The sequence below is a fragment of the Orcinus orca genome, chromosome 6 (assembly GCF_937001465.1).
Source record: "Orcinus orca chromosome 6, mOrcOrc1.1, whole genome shotgun sequence".
NCBI lineage: Eukaryota > Metazoa > Chordata > Mammalia > Artiodactyla > Delphinidae > Orcinus > Orcinus orca.
In genome coordinates, this window is record NC_064564.1 from 73,804,994 (window position 1) to 73,821,343 (window position 16,350).

Here is a 16,350-nt window from a genome sequence, read left to right on the forward strand (position 1 = left end):
TAGGACAGTGCTCAGTACCATGGGGGAATTTTAAAGAAATTTGAGATCATCTCCGTAATCCTGTTCCCGCTGCCTTCGTGGCAGAGTCAAACTTTCTAGAAGAGAAGAAGCCTGCTCATTGATTTTCGATTACTTGGCTAAACGCTGGCTTCTAAAGCCAACTCTGTCTCAGCAGTTCCTTTGTTCTTCAGGAGCTGCCCTACTGCCTTCAGTATCCTCTCGCTTTAGTGTATTTTGCACACAACTTCAAAACATCAGTCTTCCTACAATGGAAGTAGATTTGAAGCAGATTGAATTTGAAATCATATAAGACCTGGGCTTATGTGTTGTTTAAAGCTTATTCTACTGACAAGTAGTAGTAACACCTCCACTATAGAATTGTGGCGGGGATCAAATGAGATCATGTATGTAAAAGCAATTTGTAAAGAATAAAGATCAAGGGACTTCCCTGGTGGTCCAGTGGTTAAGACTCTGTGCTTCCCCTGCAGGGGGTTCAGGTTTGACCCTTGGTCTGGGAAATAAGATCCCGCATGCTGTGTGGCATGGTCTTAAAAAAAAATAAAATAAAATAAAGATCAATACAAAAGTAAAATATTATTGGTATTAAGCTCTATTTTATTACGTATCCCCTTGATAATGAAAACCTTCCAAGGTTACTTATTGCCTGTGGAATAAAGTCCACATGCATTAACCTGTTATAAGAGGCCCTCTCCTTTATGGCCTATTCTTCATATCTTCTATACAGAACCCATTCTTCAGGCAATCCAAGCGTTTCACAGTTCCCAGAACAAAGCATTACTTTCCTATATCTGTTACCTTTGTGAACTTAGTTCCCTTTTCTTGGAATGTTCCTTTACTTATTTTAGCCAATTGAAAGCCTACTTTTTTTTTTCTTAAAAAAATTTTTTTTTCTCTCTTTTCATGAAGCTTTTATCCTATGTTTTCTTCTAAGAGATATGTAGTTTTAGGTCTTATATTTATGTCTTTGAACCATTTCAGTTTTTGTATATGGTATAATAAGGGTCAACTCTCTTCTTTGGGATGTACGTATACAGTTTTCCCAGCAGCATTTATTGAAAAGACTATTCTTTCTCCTGCTCCATTTTAAAATAAGCAAATATATGTATTTATTTATACATTCCCCTTTCCCAAATGGTAGCATACTAATGCATATCTTCACCTAGCTTTTGTCATTTAACAACATATTCTGGAGATCATGTACTAGAGACCTTCACTCTCACCCCCTTTCTTTTAATTGGTGGTATGATATTCCATTTTTTGGGTGGACCATGTTTTATTCAACAAGTTTCCTATTGATGGACATTTGGGTTTTTTCCAGTTTTTGATATTATGCATAGGGCTGCAGTGAATAGACTTGTGCATATGTCTTTTCATTTTTTGATAGTGAATCTTTCCAGGAGGTGGGATTGCTGAGTCTAAGCAATACAAGATAAAGTTATGCCTAATTTTGTTAAATATTGCCAAGTTCTTTGCCATAAGGTTTGTACCATCTTACATTCTCAACACCAATGTTTGTGAGACCTGTTTCTCGACATTGTTTCTAGTAGTGTATATTGTCACACTTTTGGAATTTTGTGACTCTCATAGGTGGGAAATGAAATATCACCCACTAATTTTTTAAGGCTGAAGTACCATTTCTTATTAGTTTGCAGCAGGCATATGTAACTTGTTATACCCAATACTGTACTATGGGTATAAGGGTACATACATGATCTCCCCTACAAACAGGAAGCTTTCTGAGTGAGTGAAAGTAGTGGGTCTAATTGATGTTTTAAAAAAAAATGTTTCAAGGGCTTGGAATATTGGTGGCATTCATTGTAGGTTTGCTGAAGGACAGGGTAAGTGAATAAACTCAGAATTAGGAACTTGTTTTTATATACCATTTTTAGAGTCTATAGTTATGTTTACAGTCATCTCCAGTGGGCGTGTTTATCTATGTGGTGGAACCCATGGAAAATTCAGGTGATTTTTGAGTGATTTTTTTTTTTTTCCTTGTCTGAGAAAAGATGGTCACAGAGATGTAGACCTTTTTTTTCCCCTGAAAGATTCTGTTGAGTTCTGCACAAAACCTCCCTTGGAGAATATAGTCATTTGGAAAGTGTATTTTATTTTCTATTTACATTGCAATTTATAAAGTTCCTTCATGTCTATTGTTTGTTTTCAGCCTCACAACAGTGGTGAGACAGACACATGTCTGTTTATGGAAGAGAAATTTGTGACTCAGAAAAGTTCAGTAACTCGATCAAAGTTACTGAGACAACAGAAGCAGAGCCAGGCCTCAAACCCAGATCTTCTGATGCCAAAGCCAGCATTCTTTCTTGTACACCACAGCTGCCATCTGGAACTTGGTAAGAGTTTTATAATTTTCTTCTGTTGTTTTTCTTTAGATAGGAACAGCTTTGAAAATAAATTTTAAAAATAAAGTCACTGAGGTCATTTTTTCCTTTTAATATTTATAATGTGGTATCTTGTGTATGTAATATGATAAAGGAAGAAGTGTCATATAAGGCTCTATGTGTATACCTCTCCTAAGATGGTCTTGTCCTGGAATTGTGTAATCGAGGCTCAGAGGATGCATTCATTGCTGGGTGTCATGCCACTGATATAGTCATAGGAAACATACTGTGAAGATAAAAGCCACCTGTCTTTAAAGTATTTTTTTAATTCATAAGGGCAGTTTCTAGTTCATGACGTCAAGGCGAGCACATTTATTTATTCCTCTCTCACAGAAATAATTTAAAATAATATTAGAAGAATAAAAAAGATTTGTAGTCCACAGAGATGGGGAGAATTATAAGTGGTCATGAGTAGATGAGAAGAAGGTAAACATGCTTTATTAAGTTTATAGTGGAGCAGAGAGGAAGAAGAGGAGAAAACAACACCCTAGAATATGAGAGAAGTGGACTACAAGGATAGAAGTCACTAAGCTGCTCTGAAGAACCCTGGAGAAGCTTTGGACTCAGAACTGGAAATCAGTTCAAGATGTCTAATAGCCAACTAGTAGGTATTCTAGAAAGACAAAGCACTCATGGTGGAGGGAAGGAATTGTTAAAAAAATAACATCTCCAGAGCTAAAGGGAGATTTTTAAATTCAAACAGTCCATAAAAGCCAAGTCAGATAAATTTTTAAAAGGCCCGTATTTAGAGATATCATTGTGAAATCTCAGAACACTAAAGATTTAAAGTGGGAATTTACATCTATGAACCTTTACTTGAGGGTGTACTCCAGTAAAAAAAGGGTGAAAACCAAGAAAGGGGAAGATGTGGGATTGTTTAATAAATCATTTAACCTTACCCCACAAGAGGTCTGGCCTTTGCCACCAGCTTTCGGGAAGTAATCTCTAAACTTCTGGAATGTCATGCCTGATGGGGTGTTATTGTCTTCCTGGGGGCTTTGGGGCAGCCAAACTGTAATGGATGTGATTCAAGGTTGGGACTTTGAGTCACACCTTGAGGGCCTGGAGACTGGAGATTAAAATTGAGACTGGAGATTAAAATTGACCTTGAGGGCAGTCAATCATGCCTATGTAATGGCGCCTGAGTAAAAACTAAATACGGAGGCTCTAATGAACTTCCCTGGTTGGCAAGCATCTGTGCTTATTGTCAAAAATCAGTACTGGAGAAGTAATATGTCTTGACTCTATGGGAAAATGACAATGGAAGCTCTGCACTGGGTATGTCCCCAGACTCTACTCTATGTATTTCCTCCCTTGGCTGACTTTAATCTGTATTCTTTCTCTGCAATAACTCTCAACCATGAATATGATAGCTTTCAGTGAGTTCTGTGAGTCCTCCTAGTGAATTATCAAAACTGAGCATGATTTGGAGAACCCCTCAAACTTGCAACCGATGTCACATGTGAGGGTGGTCCTGTGTGGGTTGTGCTCCCTCTAACCTTGCAGTTGGTCTACCTCTTCTCAAGCATATATTATACAAAAAAACTTGTTTAGGAGAATAATGAAACAATATTCAAGGATGACAGTTATATAGTAGGCCAAGGAAGAAAACTGGTCTACTTTAGGACAGAGATTGGCAGGCCTCCAGAAAAATGTTTTCAAGGAAAAGAGAAGAATCGCTTTCAAATAATAGCAGCTGCTAATGATAAGTTGCAAGATATTAGGATATGGTGGGAAAAGCCTATGAATCTTAAGAAGGTAAAAAAGAATAACCAGAAACTCTAACTAGATCAAAACACTTTACCAGAACATCATGTTCCAAATATAAAACAATTTAACACATGATTATTTTTTCAGCAGTTGGTAAACTGTAAGAGAGGAGACTCTAATCTTGGCACTAGTGTATTTTCCTTTGAGTGGCACAAGGATTGTGACATCAGCAGCATAGACAAGAGAATGTAATTTTTAGCACTTTCTAGCTCTATGCTGAATAATGTAATGAATAGTTATAATAATATAAAATTTGTTTATTGAGTCATGAAAATTATGTTTGTAAATACAGAAGTGAATTGTAGACATAAAATGGTCATGCCATTTGGTTAATGGCACTAGGCAGCATTTATGTAATAATTAATGACAAATTCGTGACTAGTAAATATAAAATAAAATGTTCTTTGTAGTAAAAAAAAATTTGTTTATTGGTTATCAGCTTTTAAAATAAACTTATGCACAAAGCATGGAGGAGTTAATCTTGATTAAGAACAGAATATAAACACTTGGCTTTGATGATGTTAAAGTAAAGCTCTAGCTGACAGATGTTGGCAGATGAAAGGTAGGCACAGGAAGGGGAAGCAACTGTAAAGGTACGCACATCCTCATTTTACACAGTAAGGAGTCGAGAGAATCTGTTGAAAATTAACGAAAAAAATTAAACATTGATGACATTGCTGAGCATTGGAAAAGAGGATGCTCTATCTGGGAAAAAAAACCAACTTAAGCCACTCACACTGTATACAAAAATATCAATTCTAGGTAAATTGTAGATCCTTTAGCTATGAAAGGCAAAACCATAAAGCTTTAGAAGATAATATAGAAGAATAGATTCATGATCTCAACGTGAGAGAATGATTTTTAACCATATTGGATATTAAGAAGCACCAACCTTAAAGGTAAGGATTGATTAATTTGATTACAGTAAAATTAAGAATATTAAAAATAATTAAAATAGTAAAAAGGCAAGCTGCAGGTTAGGAGATATCTGGAACACATATAATTAACAAAGTGCCTATATCCAGAGTATATGAAGAACTCATACAACACAGTAAGAAAATACAATTCAGTAGAAAAATGGGCAAATAGACTCAACAGCCACTTTAAAACAGGAAATATCTAATAGGTCAAGAAACATATGATAAGGTGCCCAATCTCATTAGTCATCAGAGAAATGCAAATTAAAAATGAAAAGAGATGCTCCTACATATGCATCAGAATGGCTGAAATTAAAAAGACAAAATAGTGAGGATTGCCAAGGAAGTAGAGCACCTGGAATTCTCATACAACTGCTGGTGGGAATGGAAACTAGTTTAACCAATTTAGAAAGTAGTTTGACTTTATTTAAACATACTGTACTTGTGACCTAGCAATTCCTCTCTTAGGTGTACATCCAACTGAAATCTATGCCCATGTGTACCAGAAGACATGTATAAGAAAGTTTATAGCAGCTTTATTCATATGCTTCAACATAGGAACAAGCTAAATGTCCATCAACAGGAGAATGTATTAATAAATTGTGGTATAATTATACAATGGAATACTATAAGGCAATGAAAATGAACTACAACTGAATGCTACAATATAAATGAATCTTATAAATATTATATTGAGCTAGAAAAGGCTAATGTAAAAGAATATATAATGCATAATTCCATTTATTTAAAACTCAAAAACAGGCCAGACTGTAATGTTGAGCGATGTATTCTTAGCAAAAATGTAAAGCACCAAAACAAGGAAGTGAACACCAAAACAATCAGGAGAGAGTTACATTTAAGGAAAAGGGAGCAGGCTGTGACATAGAAAGTATGGAGGGAGCTTCTTGGGGCTGGTATTGCTCTTCTTGATCTGAGTAGCCAATGGATGTTTGCTTCAGAATACATCTATGCTTTATGACTTTCTGAATGTGTGACATATTTTACACACCAAACCAAAAAAAAAGCCAAAACAATTTAAATAAAAACAAATTCATGGTATAAGGAAATTATTTAAATTTTAAGATAATGAATAGTGAAACTAAAAATAGTGATATAATCCTGAAAATTGAGAGGTGTGGAGTCTTGTAATGAGCTCAGTTCTCCTCTGCAGTTATAGGAAGTTAATAAGAAAATCTCCAAATTGATAAACGTACTATTTAGAAATAAGAACGAAAACAAACTGTAAAAGTATTGTTTTCCATTTTGTATTTTCCATTTAAAAATAATGGATTATTTTATGCTTATGTTTATTAATTTTTTAACCAAAATCCATCACATTATATTTACATTCTTATATTTTAAAAACATCTATATGACTGGACACCGAGATTATAAACAAATACATTTATTGACTGAGTTAACTTAATTTGAGGAATTTTAATTTTTGAGTGAGTTATTTTATATTACCCTATATATTGATTAAAATTATTTTATGTATTCAATAAAATATTGTCAAAAATCCTTTCTTTTCTCTGTGTTACTTTTCATATAACTTGTGAGAATGTTGAGGATAGAAATAATGAGACAAGGATTTTTTGTTTTCATAGCCAAATCTCACTTTTTGTACAGTTATTTAGGACTGTGATAGAAGAGTTAAGTTTGTATTTGTAAGATGACTTTTTATCTTTCCTGACTTCATTGCATTTTAAAGGCATCTGTATTAATAAATAACCATATCTGATGGCTTTCATAAACAGCTATCACCACCATCACCAACCAAAAACACAAACAAAGAAAATGTCTACACCTCTACAAAAACCCAGCATTATGGATGCTTCTAAGAAGCAACCTAAGGAAACAATGTCCTCATTACCTATCATTTCAGGGGTGTTGCAGTGTATTTGGGTGGAAGCACAGCTTTCAATATCAAACATTCTCATTTTATCCTAGAACTTTTTAACAGTGAAGACAATTACAGATCATTTTAATCATCAGCTTAAGTGTATTTTGAGTTTACTGATAAACCATGCAAGAAAAAAGTTGCTTTTAATATAGGGAATGTATTTATTTTTTAATTCTTTGTTTGTATTTACTTTTTTTGGATTAGTTTTTATTAAAAAGAAGTAGAGTTAGTCTGAAAAAAGTATGTAAAATATTCTTTCCAAAAATGCCTTATTAATAAAAGCTTTTCAAAAAGTAGTATAAAATAGATAAGTATTCTTCCAATATTAAAAGAAATTTGCAAGTTGTGGTTTTACTCTATTAAATTAACGTCTAAAAATATGCATTAAATTCCAAGACCCTTGGACAGTAATACCATAACATTTATGATGAAATCAGAAATTTTAATAAAGGGGAAAAAAACCTTTGGTCCAACGCAGTAGCTCTTTTTGCTAGCTAATGTAGAACTGATTGTTGTGAGGAATCTGTTGTCTCACGGCAGTTAAAGAGCATATTTATTATTCTTGTAAGTTTTCTTTTTATATTTTATTGTGTGCTTTACACTTGCTTTTTAGGCACGCATGTTGAGATATCTGGCTTCCTTTGCCTTTGGATTTTGGAACTATTTTGGCCTCGTTTCAATTGTAAGCTATCCATCTGATCGTAATGTGTCAGTACTTTTGAATATTTACAATAAAAAGAATAAGGACACTCACTGCACTCATTTATGACATGGATGGGAGCCATCCAAATGCCCACTCTCGTTTCTGGTCACCTTGCCTCTGGTTTTCTGTTGTGTTTCAGCTTGGGGAGCTCACCTCTGTCCTTGTTCAAAATTTTAATCCACATTTCCAAAGAATGGTCATTTTAATGCACCTATGCTAAAAGCATTGATTAGGTCTTCTTTCTCTTAGAAGGTTGCGCTTCATGTAAGGGATTTAGAAGATAACTAGTTCTAGGCATAAAGGTCAACCAATCTGTTTTTAAAACAGGGTTGACAAATAACCAGCTGCAGGCACTAAGTTCAGCCTACAAGTGTGTACTCTAAAATCAGTTCTGAGTCATCTGCTCTGTGTGTTTGGCACCCCTGTTTACAGCACATCTTGAGCCTTCTTATGTAGCAATGCTATTGGTAAATAGCCTACCCTTTATGACAGCATGGATGAGAAAAGGACAACCTGATCTTGGTTGATAAAATGTGTACCTTATATGTGGTGAAGGGATATTTTGTAAAGTCTCACGCAATTATTTAAAATGCCTCTGTGTGTGTATGTGTTTGTGTGTGTGTTCACACACTTGCTTTATGTGCTCTGTAATGATTCATGTTCTAAGAGGGTGTGTTTTTCTCTCTTGAAGAGCTGGCAGCCAGCCCGCCCTCTAAGAAATGGGAAATTTCTTGAGCTAATTTGGAAATGCAGTCTATGTGTTTATACCACAAAGCTATAACTCTTTGTCCAGACAGCACTGCCAATTATCTATGATATTTCTATTCAGTATAAACTTAAAAAAAAGGCCAGATCTTTTTATTAGCCTGTTTTGCATATAAATTTTTAGGATAATTGTCTATTAATATCACTTCTAAAGCAGAAAGGAGTTATTTAAAGGGATGACCTGATTGTCTTGATAAAGAAAATAATAGAGCTACAATCCATTTTCTGAAAAATTGGTCTTGAGTTTGAGTGTGGGCTGGAAGGTAAAAACTTTTGGATTAAATTCCAAACTCTAGGACAATAGGATTTAGGCCAAATAATTTACTCTTTCTGTATCTTTGCTTTCCAATCTGTTAATCAGGAATCAAAACATTTACTTATCTCCTTACAGGAAAATAAAACATTGGTAAACAAAAATGCATTTGCTCTGTTTGAAGGGCTAAGCCATGTACCATTTTTCAGTGTGCTCCTTGCTTCTGGCACTAGTAGACTCCCTTGTGGTCATCACATTTCTCACTGGCAAGAAAAAGGCCTATCGCTGTGATGAGAATTCAGAGAGAAGTTCTGTGCCATGTATAGCTTAGTTAACCAGGAAACAGGCAAAATTAAGACAGATTTTGTGGAAATTCTATTTTGTGTTTTCTGAACTAGGAGAAGGCACAATTTTCTCAGAGGGCAGAAATATGCAGGAACAGGCTAGAATGACCTGTTAGGAGAATGACAAATAGAGAGGGTGGAGAGGTGGTGACATTTACTTTTCTGAGGGTCTTTTAAACAGACAAATAAAAACATGCAAAAAAATATGGTTCACAGATAAAGGCAGGAGGATTGTTTTTGTCACTTTTTTAGAGGTTCTTTTAATTTACAGCAGGCTTGTGTGAGTTATTAGGTCTGCCACCTAATAACTTAGGGTGTCAGTCTATGTGCCAAGCTGTTTACTATGTGTTGGGAACTCAAAAATGAATAATGAACAATTGTTTGAACTCAAGGTCTTCTTAACCTCCCTGGGAGAGAAATACTTACAAATAATTACAATAATATGTGATAAGTGCTAGACTAGTAGCAAAAACACGTGCTATGATTACAAATTTTGCCTGGGGTGGTTGGGACTGAAAAGGGAATATCTGCATTGGACCTTGAAGAATGAGAGGGAGTTAGGCAGAGGAGACCATTTCAGGCAGAGGACAGAGCATGAAAGGAGGTTGGAGAAGTGGATGTCGGTGGAGTTTGGGGATATTTTAGAGAGGAGAGAGTAAGTGTTTGAGGGTCAGAGAGCCCCAGGTTGGTAACTCTGCTAGGTGGTCATTCACTGGCTGTGTGATTTAGGGCACATTGCTTAGCCTCTCTGAACCTCGGTTGCTACATCTATACATTATTATGTATCGCGTAGGGTTGTTGTGAGAATGCAATGAAACAATAAATGTAAAGGACCTAGAACAGTACAAGGACAGAGTAAATGTTCAGTAAATGGTCACTATTGTTTCATCTTTTAAAATGAGCTGCAGCTGCTGCTCTGGAACTGCAAATTGTTCAGAATATCATGGGCTTATTCTGGGAGGAGCTTCTCAACATAAATCATCCATAAAATGGAAATAATACCTACTTTCAGGGTTGTTTAAAAGAGTTAATATTAAATACAGGCCCAATAATGGTACTCAATAAACAGTAGTTATTATCATTCAAATTTTAATAACACTTTTCTTTCAATGGCCCAAATATATGTACATTTCCACACTCATACTGAAGAAATTGTGAATTTTTGTATGCACAGAATTGTGAATTTTTGTGGTTTAGCACCTTCTGCTAAACCAGAGGCAGAAAATCACTTTTGAAAGTATGTTATTTCCCCCCATAGGTAGTGTGTCATATTAATGAACATGTTTGATATATGAGCTGGCATAACCATCACACCATGTTTGTTTTTCCATTTCTGTGTCCCAGTGCTCATCATGGTACCAGGCACTTGTATTTAAGTAAATACTTAAAGAAATACCTGCTACATGAATTAGGTGGTAACTCTCTAGCTGGTTCTCTCAAATATTTTTTTTTTATATGGAGGAAAACAATTTTAGGTCTTGAAATTGCCTTTTGAAAATGAAGTTCCCAAACCATTTGAACACTGAACACATACAAATGCATATGATATCAGCTCGTGGAGAGGATCATGCTGTTCCAAAATCTTTGTTTGCCTGGAGGTTGCATTGGTCCAACCTGTAATTATAATTGTAAAGTTATTATATCCATGATTATTATTATGACATTCCTAATAAGTAGTTTTGTAGAGGTCAACCTAATGTTATATCAATAAACCAGGCCTAGAGTATCTTATGTGTACATACTTCTTCTTCCTAGTACTATATTTATATATCAGAAATGGTAGAAAATCCAGCACTTTTTAGTTTCCTGAGGAACCCTCCTTACCTTTTACTCTACCCAATTGCATAATGCTTCTGAGATGTTACATTTCCACTGTTCTTTCCAGTTTTTTTAAATTCTGAGCCCAATTTATTTTTTTAAATTTATTTTAAAAAATTTTTACTGAAATGTTCTTTCCAGTTTCAATTATGAGCATTCATAATAATGGAAATGTAGGCTGTCTCAAGCTTGTGAAAATGACACTCTCTGACTTAAAATGCTGGTTTGTAGAGGGAAAAATCAGCATGGATGCATTAGATGCACTAGAACTTTCTTATCACATTAAGCAGCTATAGCCTCAGAGTACCAGTTACCTCTCCCACCAGCTTCTAAGCAGAACTGGACCCAAGTCATGTAGCCACACAGTCACTTCTGTCTTACTTCTGAAGGGATGCAAGAATGAGAATTCACAACTTGCCTTGAAAATCTATCTGTTCTTTAAGAACTTAGTATTTGGCTCAAATTTTGAAAAAATTGTAATGTTACAAATTTAGCTTAGGTCCTCTTATTTGTTCCTCAGTAGAAAAGGAAAGAAAATATATTTAACCAACACTCTCTTTGTTGTAATCAGTTATTTGGCCTAGATTTAGAATCCTTCAGCTTGTAGAGACTTTGAAAATATATTCATCTATAAATTTGAAAACTAGGGAGATAAGTTGGGAATTAACACTCTGGAATTTTAAGAGGCTCTCTAGCTTGTTCCCAAATTTGTCCTTACTTTTAGTTGAGACATTTGATATTTTAGGCACTGCCTTTAGGATTCAGCCATCACAAATCTGGGGCCTACATTTTCAGTTGTTCTTTTCAACATTGTCGTTTATTCACTGAGCAGCTACAATTAGGTTGAATATCTAAAATTGCTATTTTTATAGGCAAAAACAACAACAACAACAACAAACCAGTGTTCAATCTCAAAAGTATTTATTGAGGACCCACCATGTGAGAAGCAAAGGTTTGATTATGAAGGGAAAGTAATCCAAGAGTAGAATACCAAACAACAGCTTTTTAAACATTCACTCTACTGAGTTGATATAATTTTTTATTTGTAAACAACATTTTATGTGGCACTTTATATGACACACAAAATGGTTAAGTGGTATGGAAGTCTATAAAATAAAAACTGGAAGTTCTTCCCTTACCACCTGGAGTAAGTTGTTTTAAAAACTTTTATTCTGTTCCAGTGCTCTCTTTGTTTTTAAAAAAAGTTCACATGTGAAATGAAATCTGCAGCGTTATTTTTCTACTCGGTATTATATCATAGACAATTCTCATACGTACAGAATACTTTTGAAATCAAGAAGAGTCAAAATGTCCACTCAAATATCCTTTTAACAGTCACTTCCCACATTCAATTGTCTTTTATTTTTTTAAAAAAATAAATTTATTTATTTATTTAAAAAATTAATTAATTATTTATTTATGGCTGTGTTGGGTCTCTGTTGCGGTGTGCGGGCTTCTCATTGAGGTGGCCTCTCCTGTTGTGGAGCACAGGCTCTAGGCGCGCTGGCTCTAGTGTGCAGGCTCTGTAGTTGTGGCACACGGGCATAGTTGCTCTGTGGCGTGTGGGATCTTCCTGGACTAGGGCTCTAACCCATGTCCCTTGCATTAGCAGGTGGATTCTTAACCACTGCACCACCAGGGAAGTCCCTCAATTGTCTTTTAATGGAGTACTTTTCAAAATTAGTTTTATTGTGGTAATTGCCCAAAAGCATTAAGACTTCTTATAGTCTCAAAACATTTTCATTTAAAACCATCTTTTAAAGAACATAAGGTACACGCAGTAACCACATGATTTTAGCACAGTGGATTGAAAACAAAACAAAAATAGTCATTCAAATGTTTTATCTCTACTTTACCAAATGAGAACCAACTTAGAATTTCAAAAAACTGAACTAGGCTTCAAGGGGGTGCAGATTCACCAAGGCTGGCATGAAGTAACATTGGTCTCATCTTTTTTTTTTTTTTTTTTTTTTCCCCCGCTGTACGCGGGCCTCTCACCGCTGTGGCCTCCCCGTGCATTGCGGAGCACAGGCTCCGGACGCGCAGGCTCAGCAACCATGGCTCACGGGCCCAGCTGCTCCGCGGCATGTGGGATCCTCCCGCACCGGGGCACGAACCCGTGTTCCCTGCATCGGCAGGCGGACTCTCAACCACTGCGCCACCAGGGAAGCCCCTCATCTTTTTTTTTTTTTAAACTTCAGTTATAATTGACACGTTATATTAGTTTCAGGTATACAATGTAGTGACTAGATATTTGTATGGTTTCATCTTAGTTTTAGAAAAGAAGATAGTAAACTTCGAATTTCTACATTTAAGTTCACACCCTAAATTTTTCTTAAATCTTTGCCATCTTATACTGCTTATTTGCTGATGAGCTCAGGAAACCAAATGAGTAGGTAGCATACAAATGTTAATACAAAACCTCTGAAATAACACATTGTGTTTAGTTTAACAACATTTCCCCCCCTGGATACGTTGAGGTTAAATATAACATATGAATATAATAGAATCATATTTTTTAACAAGTAAAAGTTTTGGTTCCCGGGGCAGACATAAATATGTCAACATTTTAATAGGTTTCCAAAAAAACATTGACTTCTAGGGGGTTCCACCTCTTAGCAAACTAGAGAATACTGTATGGTATAGCAAGAACTCTGCTCTGAAATTGAAAGGCTTACTGTCACCTCTTGAATGAAGAAAGACTTCATTGGACTAGGTAATCCTCCAGGTTTCTTTTCAAAAACACTTAGTTCTTACGTTTATTTGCAAATCCTTCAGTTCCACAGCTCCCCTGCCACACAGCCCACTCCCCAACAGAAAGAGCAAAATCTGTATCTGTAAACACCAGTTTACTGAGAAATGGGATTGATTCCATTGCTAGTAAGGATTTTTTCAGTATCTTTTTGGCATCTTCTAAACTACAGGTCTGTCCCTATTTTAGGAGAAATAAAATGCACATCTAGGGCTTCCCTGGTGGCACAGTGGTTAAGAATCTGCCTGCCAGTGCAGGAGACATGGGTTCAAGCCCTGGTCCGGGAAGACCCCACATGCCAAAGAGCAACTAAGCCCGTGTGCCACAACTACTGAGCCTGTGCTCTTAAGCCCGTGAGCCACAACTACTGAGCCCGCATGCCACAACTACTGAGCCAGTGTGCTGCAACTACTGAAGCCTGCGGGCCTAGAGCCTGTGCTCCGCAACAAGAGAAGCCACCACAATGAGATGCCCGCACACTGCAATGAAGAGTAGCCCCTACTCACCGGAACTAGAGAAAGCCTGTGTGCAGCAATGAAGATCCAATGCAGCCAAAAATAAATAATGAAATAAATTTTTAAAAATGTACATCTAAATACACAAAACTATAAAAACCTGTTTTTTTAAACTTGAATTGCAAAAACATTTACTCCTTTAATCCTTTATATTGTGAAGTCTACTAGTGAACCTAAAATATTATGGATTTAATTTAACTAAAACAGTAACATAGCTATTTTTTTCCCATTTTTAAAAACATTTTTATTGGAGTATAATTGCTTTATAAATGTATGTTAGTTTCTGCTTTATAACAAAGTGAAACAGCTATACATATACATATATCCCCATATCACCTCCCTCTTGCGTCGCCCTCCCACCCTCCCTATCCCACCCCTCTAGGTGGTCACAGAGCACCGAGCTGATCTCCCTGTGCTATGTGGCTGCTTCCCACTAGCTATCTATTTTACGTTTGGTAGTGTATATATGTCCATGCCACTCTCTGACTTCGTCCCAGCTTACCCTTTCCCCTCCCTGTGTCCTCAAGTCCATTCTCTACGTCTGTGTCTTTATTCCTGTCCTGCCCTTAGGTTCTTCAGAACCATTTTTTTTTTTTTTTTAGGTTCCATATATATGTTAGCATACAGTATTTGTTTTTTTCTTTCTGACTTACTTCACTCTGTATGACAGTCTCTAGGTCCATCCACCTCACTACAAATAACTCAATTTCGTTTCTTTCTATGGCTGAGTAACATTCCATTGTATATATGTGCCACATCTTCTTTATGTATTCATATCTGGATGGACACTTAGGTTGCTACCATGTCCTGGCTATTGTAAATAGTGCTGCAATGAACATTGTGGTACATGACTCTTTTTGAATTATGGTTTTCTCAGGATACATGCCCAGTAGTGGGATTGTTGGGTCATATGGTAGTTCTATTTTTAGTTTCTTAAGGAACCTCCATACTGTTCTCCATAGTGGCTGTATCAGTATACATTCACACCAACAGTGCAAGAGGGTTCCTTTTCTCCACACCCTCTCCAGCAATTATTGTTTGTAGATTTTTTTGATGATGGCCATTCTGACCGGTGCGAAGTGATACCTCATTGTAGTTTTGACTTGCATTTCCCTAATGATCAGTGATGTTGAGCATCCTTTCATGTGTTTGCTGGCTATCTGTATATCTTCGTTGGAGAAATGTCTATTTAGTCTTCTGCCCACTTTTGGATTGGGTTGTTTGTTTCTTTGATATTGAGCTGCATGAGCTGCTTGTAAATTTTGGAGATTAATCCTTTGTCAGTGGCTTCATTTGAAAATATTTTCTCCCATTCTGAGGGTTGTCTTTTGGTCTTTTTTATGGTTTCCTTTGCTGTGCAAAAGCTTTGAAGTTTCATTAGGTCCCATTTGTTTATTTTTGTTTTTATTTCCATTTCGCTAGGAGGTGGGTCAAAAAGAAACTTGCTGTGATTTATGTCATGGAGTGTTCTGCCTATGTTTTCCTGTAAGAGTTTTATAGTGTCTGGCCTTACATTTAGGTCTTTAATCCATTTTGAGTTTATTTTTGTATATGGTGTTAAGGAGTGTTCTAATTTCATTCTTTTATTTTTATTTTTTTAAATTTTTTAAAAAATATTTTCTATTTATTTTTATTTCATTCATGTAGCTGTCGACTTTTCCCAGCACCACTTACTGAAGAGGCTGTCTTATCTCCATTGTATATTCTTGCCTCCTTCATCAAAAATAAGGTGACCATATGTGTGTGGGTTTATCTCTGGGGTTTTTATCCTGTTCCATTGATATATATTTTTGTTTTTGTGCCACTACCATACTCTCTTAATTACTATAACTTTGTAGTATAGTCTGAAGTCTGGAAGCCTGATTCCACCAGCTCCATTTTTCTTTCTCAAGATTGCTTTGGCTATTCGGGGTCTTTTCGTGTTTCCATACAAATTGTGAATTTTTTTGTTCTAGTTTTGTGAAAAATGCCATTGATAGTTTGATAGGGATTGCACTGAATCTGTAGATTGTTTTGCGTAGTATAGTCATTTTCACAGTGTTGATTTTTTCAATCCAAGAACATGATATATCTCTCCATCTGTTTGTATCATCTTTAATTTCTTTCATCAGTGTCTTATAGTTTTCTGCACACAGGTCTTTTGTCTCCTTAGGTAGGTTTATTCCAAGGTATTTTATTCTTTTGGTTGCAATG

The 16,350-nt window shown here is 35.8% G+C and overlaps 1 protein-coding gene across 7 annotated transcripts in view; it reads left to right on the top strand.

Moving 5' to 3' along the window:
- The window catches only part of TMC1 (transmembrane channel like 1), a 386,362-nt gene that overhangs the window by 10,280 nt on the left and 359,732 nt on the right, over nucleotides 1–16,350 (top strand). For all 7 annotated transcript variants that reach the window (XM_049710776.1, XM_049710780.1, XM_049710774.1 and 4 more), the window contains exon 2: nucleotides 2,186–2,369. The gene's annotated coding sequence lies outside the window, so the exon portion shown is untranslated. The remainder of the gene's footprint in view (nucleotides 1–2,185; nucleotides 2,370–16,350) is intronic.